Below are 10,627 nucleotides of genomic sequence, written 5' to 3'. Positions count from 1 at the left end.
TAGGATAGAAGTTGTGGAGAGTATTGATCTTTAATATTGGAAGAAGTTGTGATGATTTAAATCCATGTACTTCATTTACTTCTTGATTTGACCCATCAAGATGTTAAAATTTGTTGTGAAAACATGTAAGAATTGGGTTGGAATTGTCTCAGTCAACAATTGGAAAGAATTACATGGGGTTGTATGAATGAGAATGTAGTTGATATGATTGAGTGCAAATAAATAGGAAAATATTCATTGAAGGGTGTAGAGTTAGAGGACTTTAAAGTGACAGGTTAAAGCCTCCACCTTAGTTTATTGTCTTAGGTTCTGATACGAGATTTTAGCCCTCAGGTGGAGGGAATTGAGGGAACTCTAGAGTGACAGCTAGTATCTTCTCTGCCTAGCCGGTCTGCAAAACTATTCAAACTTTAAATTGGCCAATGTTCTTTATAGCATCTCTAGTAAGGGTAAAGAATATTATTGCTCCTATTTGGAACAACACAATATGTATACTTCCACAACGGAATTCCTATACTTATTTCTGATTCATGACAAGGAGAACGATATTTTCTTATTTAGTGCTTTTCATCTACAAAAACACAAGTTATCTTTTTAAGTTTGTTTTGTTTTTGTCAAAATATTAAAATCACCAAAAAATATTTAAACTTTCTTTACTGTAAAAATGTCTTTAGTTTAAATAATTATCTTTTTACAAATTTTTAAAAATAGAAAGTTTTTCCAAAAAGTACATATTGCATATCTTCTCGTGGGTTCGATATTCAGGTCTTAATAAAAAAGTCCTATATTACTTGATAACGATACGTATACTTGCGTAGTATCCCAAAATATATAAATTAAAAGTTAAATTATTATTTTTCTTCAAGATCAAGTTTTTGGTTTTGTTGCAAAATAAGGAAATTTAAATGAAAAATATAATCAGAATTATTGTTATACTGTTGCATATAAGCAGTTTCGGGATCACTGCCCGAAGCTTACTCCGAGCTCCTTGCTGATAGTGTCTCCATGTTTAAGGATTTATGTCTTATATTTTATTTTTGACTATTATTATTAAAGTTAGAGGACATGTTTGTTCATGTGTTATAGTGATCCATCCTAAGTAATAATATTATTATTCTTTATCATAAAGGTCTGATCAGTATGTAACAACTTGCAGGAATAAAAGCAGCAAGAGCAGAGTCTCATAATCAATTTCTAGAATGAAATTATTTAGATTTAAAGAGGCAGTAGTTTGTAGAGTAGCAAGTACAAAAATAATTTTGGCCTCAATAAAAGAATTGGCCAAATAAGGTGATGCAAAGTAACTACAACACTTACCATGTGCATCCCTGAAAATCCCACCAATGCCCTTATAGTCATTAGCATAACTTCCATCAACATTAACTTTAATCCTGCCGTGTGGGGGTGGTGCCCATCTAACCAAGATGGTTGTCCTACCCCTACCCACATTAGGAGAAGCATTTTGTACAATTAAAGTTTTCCAAGGCTTCTTAAAATAAGCCACAACAAAAGTAAAAGTAGTAGAGGAAGTATGGCAAGAAACATCATATTTGTGGCTATTTTGTGGCTATTCCTAGCCATCCCTAGCCATCCAAATAAACCACAAAACAATGTCAGGAAAATAACTATGCTTAAAGAAAGTAGATCAAATTCTTTCCAAGTGTTAATTGCTGCTTTTGCGGTCAAATTTAATGGCCAAGTAATCCCAAAGTAGAGACCAATAAGATACTACACCTTTTAGCAAAAGTGCATTCAAAAAACAAATGATTGAAATTTTCAGCCTCTCTTCTACAGTTTTAATAAAAGGAGGCAAACTTTAACCCTTTCATTACAAGTATATCATCAAGTGGGTGCAACTTATGAAAATACCTCCAAAGGAAAAAAATGATAGATGGAGATAACAGTTTGTGCCAAGTGTAAGAATACCAAATACCATTTCCAAGGAGTAACCATTTCCAAGGAGTAAAAGGGTGCAAATTAGAGGAGAGCATCTTAGTAACAGAAGAACTAGCATGATGCTTTAATGAGGAATATTTTTATCTTGAGCATGAATAGGGATAGTGGTAATAGCAGGGGCAACATCACCAATTAAAGCATTAAGCTTTTTTAAGTTCCATTGATCACCAATCCAACAATGAGATACTAACAACTTAGCATCATAACCAGAGAGAAGGCGAAAGAGAGAATTGAGAGAGACCCCAATCATCATTCCAAAAAGAAATGTTACCATCCTCAATGTCCCAAAAAATGAAGTGAGAAGCAACATCCCTAGTAGCAGTAATAGCCTTCCAAAACCTGGAATCCACCACTTTCCACTTGACCCTAGCAGGATGTAAGTTTTTACAGTATTTATAATGGATAAATCTTGACTCCCCCAATCTGAATTTGAACCAAATATTACAAATATTTATATAAATAATATGCTTCAAAGTCTTAAAGCCTAGCCCTCCAGCGCGGTGAGGTTTGCAAGTGTATTGTCAAGTAGTCCAACTTTTATAAGATCTAGTTCCTTTCCATAGAAACTAGTTAAATACAGTTTCAAGATACTTTAGAGTACTTTTTTCAGCTTTAAGAACTTGCATAGTTTATAAGGGAAGGGTGGAAAGTACACTTTTCAATAAGGTAAGCCGACCTTCATTATAAAGAAAGGTATTTCTCTAGTTATTGATTTTAAGCTTAACTTTTTCAATCACCTCATCCATTTGAATTTGCTTTGTTCTACCTATGATGATATGAACCCCAAGATACTTAATAAGGAGTTTAGAAATAGTGCAACTGGTAAAATTAGAAGCCCAAGCGTGAGTTGTTAAGGGAACACCTTCACCAAAATAAATGGAGCATTTAGCCAAGTTAAAACTCATACCCAAAATATTCTGGAAATCCTTTAATAATGATATAATAGCTTTGATGGCATGTTTAATAGCATTGAGGAATAAAATGGCATCATCAACATACTAACAAAAAATTTAGATTTATGAGAAAATTGCAAGTAAGGATGCTCATAATGTAGCTTATTGATAAGCTTATTGATAAGCTTAGAAAGATAATCAAAAGAAATAATGAAAATAGTGGGAGATAAGGGCTCTCCTTGCTTAATACCAACTTAATACCCCTGGTAGCAGAAAAGACCCATGAGCCTTACAATTGACCAGCACACTGTAACTATTATTAGCAAGCCACCTTTGAATGAGTGAACAAAAATCCAGTTTGAAACCTTTAGCCTGTAAAAAATTGATGATGAAGTCCCAACTAATAGTGTCAAAGGCTTTTTTTATGTCCAGCTTAAGGACCATATTTCCCCCTCTACATTTTTTGTCCAACTCAATAATTATTTCCTAAACTAAAAGGATATTATGTTTAATATCCCTACCTTTAATGAAAGCATATTGCTATTCATCAATAATGTGAGAAATATGGGGTTATAATCTATTAACTATAATTTAGCTAATGACTTTGGATATCACAATGATGAGAGAAAGAGGTTAGAAATTCTCCCAAGTAATCTTATCATTACCCTTAGGGATAAGAACAATAAGAGCAGAGGTGAAATATTTACCAGGGTTATATCCTAGAAAGAAACTTTGTATGTCAAGATCAACCTCCTTCTTAACAACTTCCCAAGAGTGTATATAGATTGCAGAAGAGAAACCATCAGGGCCAGGAGCTTTATTTGGGCATATGGATTTGAAGGCATTCAAAATTTCCTGCTCATCTAGAGGGAAAGAAAAAGATAAATCATTGATATAGTTATACTTCTCTACAAAATAAGTAGAGTCAACAGGCATTGTATGTATAGATGACTGAAATAGCTCAGAAAAATATGCAACAACACTATCACCAATCTCCTCAATGTTAGTTAAAATACTCCCATCCCCTTTTTTGATTTTTAAAATACTATTGATATTTCTTCTATGTTTAAGAGTGGCATGAAAATACTTAGTATTTCTATCCCCATAAACAAATGAAGAGTCATTAGCCTTTTGTTTGAGCAAGTTTTCCTCAAGGGTAATAGCATCCACTAAAGCAATATAAGCATGAGCAACAATATCCATCAAATGAGGATTAGTTTCAATTTGTGCCTCCAAGGTATCAACAAGGTGTTGTGCCTCCTTGACTTTAGTATGAACATTACCAAATACCTGGTAATTCTATTTAGTGAGGTGAGGAACCATCTTCTTATGTAATTGTCACAAAATGAACCAAGGATTTCCAACCCCATCAAAATTCCATGCTTGGATTACCAACTTATGATAATCAGGAGTAATCTAAATATTTAAAAATTTAAAATGAGAAATAGGTGGTTTAACAGTAAAGGCTAGTGTAAGCAATAAGGGATTATGATCGAAGTAACAAGACTCAAATGCGAAACTTTCATAATAGGAAAATGATTTATGAAAGAAGAGTTAGCCAAAAAATGATCCAATCTCTGATAAAGGAATCCTCTCCTCCAAGTGTAAGGGGATCCAGAATAACCCAAATCATAAAGGCCTACATTAGCAATAGAATTAGAAAACCTATTTATAAAGGAAGGCTTTACTTTTACCACCTCCTTCCTCTTCATAGGCTTCATGATCATTTTGAAATCTCCGCCAACAAACCAATTATCATTAATGATGTTCTCCATAGACTCAATTTTATGTCGAACCTACAATTTTTCTTGAATATGAGAGCTAGAGTAAACAGAAGTACCCCATCCATGATAATCATCCAAACTAATTTGAGATTGAATATACTGCTCCTCATCTTCAATAATAGATAGGGTGACTGTGGGCTTCCAAAAAAGCCAAATTTTGTTGTTAACATTGCAATAAGAGCGATAATTCTTGAGACTTGTTAAGAATCTTGTGCTTATTAACATGAACAAGAGGTTCCAAAATAGCAAAAATGAGTAATTTGTGGACCCTACAAAGATTTTTGAGTCTATTAAAAGAGTTAGGGTCCGCCACTCCCCTAATATTCCATACCATTATATTAAACAAGATGATGTGATCCAATCCTACTAGAAGTTCTAGTAGGTTTGACCAACTGTTCCCCATCAGAGTGATATATGCCTTCTTGTATAATATTGCTAGAATTAAGCCTAGACAGCTCAATGTTACGTTTAGCCTTTTTTCTAGAATGTTTCTACACCTGCCACACATTTTCCAAAGTTAAATTTGCATTAGGTAATGAAGTATTTAAATCAAATCATCAACTGTAGTACCAACTATAGGAGACTGAACTATGGTGGTAGTAGATGGAAGGTGTCCCATATCAGTATTATTTCCCAGAATCAAAGTATCTGTAGGCTCCTCTAAAGCCACATCAGCCTCATTTGGGTGTTCACCCAGATCAACTACATCAATCATCTGCAATTGGTGAGTATTAGTAGCATTGTAAGTGTGTAAAGTACCATTATCATCATGACTATCATTTGCCTCACAAGTGTGTATGACATCATTAGCTAGAGGTTGTAGAGACTGATTAACATCAATAATATCAAAAGTTTTTGCAACATCAACCCTAGGTTGAAAAGGGGCTTCAGAAGGTTCAACATTAACATTGGTAGCAGAAGGGCTTATAAGAGTGTTTTTAAGCTGCAGATTCAATCAAAAACTTGAAGTGATTTGGTGCCCAAACATGGAACAATGTGTGTAATAGGGCGAGTGCCTCTTTAATTCAACAGGTTGCCATTAACCTTGGTGTTGCAACCCTATCCATACTTCATTCCAAAAAGTTAGCGTAATATCCATTTCAACCAATATACTTGCTTTTGATGGTCTAGATAAAGTAAAAGTGGCATGATCAATTTTTAAAGGCTTCATGTAAGTAGCATCAAGTGAAAAGAGAATTTTGTGATTGAACAAATGAAGTTTAAGCCTTGGAAAATGTATCCAGACCTGTATAATAGGATACTCAGCTTTAGATGGACCATTTTCTAAATTTCATCATACTATTCTCTATCCACAAGAACCTTTTAGCAAAAGGAAGAGTATAATCTTCATCATTAGCTAATTGCATGAAAGTATGCCTCCCATCTATAATACCAACTTTCCACCAACCTTTAAGCATTAACATTATGGATTCCATAAGTGAATTTAGTGACAAGAGCTAACCGACAGGAAGAAGTAAGTATGGTAGTTTCATCCTCTGAAACATATAACACTAATTTCCCATTTTCGTCCCCTGAGTTCTTGATAAAGGAGTAATCTCCACCAATGATAAGTGTCTCATGAAAGCTTTGTGGAAAAAAATTGGTGGAGGGGGGCGAACTACCTCCTCCATCTAAAACGGCATCAACAAAGGAACGTGCAACCGGAGGCATGACAAAAAATACTAAATAAGAGAGAAAACAGAGTAGGAAGGATCTCACCAAGTAAAATTGCCATGAATGCCGCCATAATAGAATAAATTGTTTTTCTTCCTAATCAACATGTAAGGAGCCACAAGTAGCTCCTTTCCCCAATATATATATATATATATTAATTTAGTAGAATATTAAACTTATAAGCAGAAAGGAGAACATCGAAGTATGCAACCTCATAAGTTTTCATTTTATTGAGGTTAATTTATTACAAAATTTTGAACCCAGTCACAGATGTTTGTCCAAATAAATAACCCCAGAATAATCAAAATCTAAAAATCTCATTTGAGCAATGTTAAGTTGTATAGTATGTCTTCAAATATTGTCCATTGATAGGCAGCATAGGTCTTTCGCCTCGAAAATGCACCAGCTGGTACGCTCCTCCGGAATAAGTTTTTCCTATGACGAATGGTCCCTCCGAAGTTGGCTCAAATTTTCCTCCTATATTGCAAAGTGCAAGAATAGGTCTTTTAAGAAAAAGAACGAGGTCACCCACTTTGAACATCCTTGGGCGGACCAATTTGTCATGAGCTTGTATCATCCTTGCTTGGTAAAGTTCCAAATGCTTCCAAATGCTGTTGTGCTTCTAGTTGTGCTTCTAGTCATTTACCCTCGAGACTTTTTATTTCTTTAAGCATTTGTTTTGCACTTTCTTCAATTGTAGTTTGGTTGGAGATGGTGACTCTAAGAGACGGTGTTTAAAACATCAGCGGTAGTACGGCCTCAGACCCATACACAAGTGTATATGGTGTACATTGAGTGGGAGTTCTGAACGTCATCCGGTAGGCCCACAAAGCTTCTAACAGTTTATTATACCAATCTCTTTTGTTTTCGTCCAATGTTTTCTGCAAAATCTATATCAGTGTTTTGTTGAAGGCTTCAACCAGCCCGTTTGCCTTGGGATAATAGATCGTAGAGTACCTCCAGTCTATCCCATGTCTTTTGATGAAGTTGTTAATCTTTTTGCTCTTGAAGATTGTTCCATTGTCAAAAATTACTCTGTGCGGTACACCGAAATGTAAAATGATTTGACTTTTAAAAATTGAAGGACGTGATGTGTTGTAACCTCTCATATTAGAGAAGTAAACTGTAGCGGAAAGAATGAATCTGTGTCCCTTAAAAGATGGAGGGTCTATCAGACCTATTATGTCTGTGCCTCAACACCCAAATGGCCACAAGGAAATTGTTGAGTGTAGCACATTTAGAGGTTGGTGTACGACCACTCCATGCACTTAGCAAAGGTGACACCTTCTAGATGTATCCTTACAATCAAAAATCATTGCTGACCAATAATATCTAAGTCTTTTGATCTTCATTTTCATTTTCAGCATTGACTAGTGAGCACCACATAATCCAGCATGGACTTCCTTGACTATTTCTGTGCTTCAGCTCTGCTTAGAAATCGTAGCCACATCTGATCCAACAATCTTCTATAGAAGATCCACTAGAGCATTTGAAATAGCCCTTCTTGTGTTGTGATATGCCTCAAACTTGTCTTTTGGTAATTTTCCAATTTGTAAATATTCTATTAATGACTTTCACCAATCTTCATTGATATCAGCAACTGAAATCATCATTCCTTCCTCTTTCCTGAGCTTGAGTAAATTGTCGAGGTCGATTCGAGACAAAACTCATTGTCCTTGTACTGTAATGTTGATAAAATCCTTTGACAGACACGCCAGTTCCTTAGCAAGTTTTGCTAGAGCATCAACATGGGTGTTATCTCCTTGAAGAATCTGGTAGAGAGTCACATTAGAAATCTATTCAAGCAACTTCATTATGTACCAGTGGTACTCTGTTACTCTTGGCTTCAAAATCTTATATTGTCTGACAACTTGTTAGATGACGAGTTGTGAGTCGCCATAGATGCAATATCTGTTATAACCATTGAGATTGCCAACTCCAACCCAGTAATCAATGCTTCATATTATGCTTCATTGTTTGTATACGGTTCTGTCAGGTGATAGGAGAATCTCAACATATACTTATCTGACATGATGAAAATTAGACCAATTCTTTCTTTGCCTGGTATAACTGTTACTAATCCTTTATCTTTTCTGGCTGATGAAGCTCCATCAAAGTACATTTCCCGTTGTCTAGCACTGGACGGTTCTATTTGCTGTATCTGTTCATCTGGCAATTCATCGTTGAGTGGGGACCCAGTTGGAAGTGGGTGCTGATCCCGACTTAATGCTTATGCACAATATAACAATAGATCTGATGATATTTTTCACTTATATTTCCTTATTTTGCAACAAAACCAAAAACTTGATCGTGAAGAAAAATAATAATTCAACTTTTTAATTTATATATATTTATATTGGGATACAACACAAGTATACGTATCATTATCAAGTAATATAAGACTTTTTGATTAAGACCTGAATATCGAACCCACAAGAAAGATTATGAAATATGTACTTTTTAGAAAGTTTTTCTATTTTTAAAAAGATAATTACTTAAATTAAAAATGATTTTTGCAGGAATTTAAAATTTAAATATTTTTGGTATTTCTGATATTTTAACGAAACAGTAACAACTTAAAAAGATAACTAAAGCTTTGGTAGAAGAAAAGTAATTAATATGAAAATATCTTTCTTCTTATCATGAATTAGTAATAAGTATTTGAATTCTTTTGTGAAAGTATGCAAATAGTGTTGTGCCAAATAAGAGCAATAATATTCTTTGCTCTTACTAGAGATGCTATAAAGAACATTGGTTACTTTAAAGTTTGAATAGTTTTGAAGATCAGCTAGGCAGGGAAGATACTAGCTCTCACTCTAGAGTTCCCTCGATTCCATCCACCTGGGGGCTAACATTCTCATATCAGAACCTAAAACAATAAAACAAGTTGGGGGCTTTAACCTGTCACTTTAAAGTCCTCTAACTCTACACCCATTAATTAATATTTTCCTATTTATTTGCACTCAATCATATGAACTACATTCTCATTCATACAACCCCATGTAATTCTTTCTAATTTTTGACTAAGATAATTCCAGCCTTGTTCTTATATGTTCTCAGAACAAATTTTAACATCTAGATTGACCAAATCAAGAAGTAAATGAAGTGCATGGATTTAAATCATCACGACTTCTTCCAACATTAAAGATCAATACTCTTCACAACTTCCATCCAAAACTTAATTACTTATTATTTTAAGAAGAAAGATAAAGAAAACTACTCAAAATCCATGAAGAAAACAAAACCACACTTTAGTTTAAAAGAAGAAATCATTGTCAAACTAACAATAACTCTCAATTAAAACCAAAAGTAGTCTAAAACAAAATGATAAAAACTTATCTCAAGTCCTCCACTAAACTCTTGAATTTCCATTGAATCTCTTCTCTTTTACAATCACTCAAAACAAATAACAAAAAGGATAAAGTAAATAAAAAGTGGTTCCTGAAAAATCTCTCCAAACTAACTCTCGAAAGAAGAACTTTCAAAACTTGCCAATATTTTCAAGGCTCTTTTCTAAGTCCTCTCTTCTTTCTTTTATAGTTTTCCAAGAGGTGCCTTCAGATCTCTTCAAAATGTGCCTTGATTCGATGTATTTGCCCAAGAGACGCATCATTTCTTGATAATTTTTGTCCATGGTAATTACAACCACCTATTAAGCCAATGGGTGTCTCAAAAACCTCTTCAAAATTTGTGAAAATTGGTTTTACTTGTCTATTAACTGCCAGTGCCACTGGTGCTTAAGCGCGGGGTCTCAGCGCTTAAGTGCGGCCTTCTTTGTTTAACTGGTGCTTAGGCACCAAAACTCTTTTGCACAATTTTTCACCTTTTTGCTCCAAATTTGATCCTTTTTCACTCCTCTAAGCATTTTTTCCTTTTTTATTTGTATCTTCAAGAAAATCACAAAAATACCTTCCATTAAAGCACAATTTCTAAAAAGTAGGTATAAAATGTGTCTAAAAACACTATATATTTTAGGTGTATCAAAATCCCCCAAACTTAAAATGTTACTTGTCCTAAAGTGACACTTCAATCTTTAAAAACCAAATATGCATAATATGTATATGAATTTCTTTAGGAGTTACTAAAATTTAGATTTAGAAATATAGTTGTCCAATTTAGAAAAAATAATTAGTAAATGAGACCAACTTTAAGTTTGAAAATTTTAAATGTTAAGAACTATAAAAATATGTGTTCCTATGTAATTTAAAAATATTGTAAGTTCTCTAAATTTAGATTGTAGTTCTTTTATTTTCTCTACTTAAAAATTTTTATTAAAAATTATTTTACTTACTATATTATATTTATAAGCTTAAGATTTTA

The sequence above is a fragment of the Phalaenopsis equestris genome, unplaced genomic scaffold (genome assembly GCF_001263595.1).
Source record: "Phalaenopsis equestris unplaced genomic scaffold, ASM126359v1 Scaffold000002, whole genome shotgun sequence".
Lineage (NCBI taxonomy): Eukaryota > Viridiplantae > Streptophyta > Magnoliopsida > Asparagales > Orchidaceae > Phalaenopsis > Phalaenopsis equestris.
Note: the sequence above shows the minus strand (reverse complement) of the source record.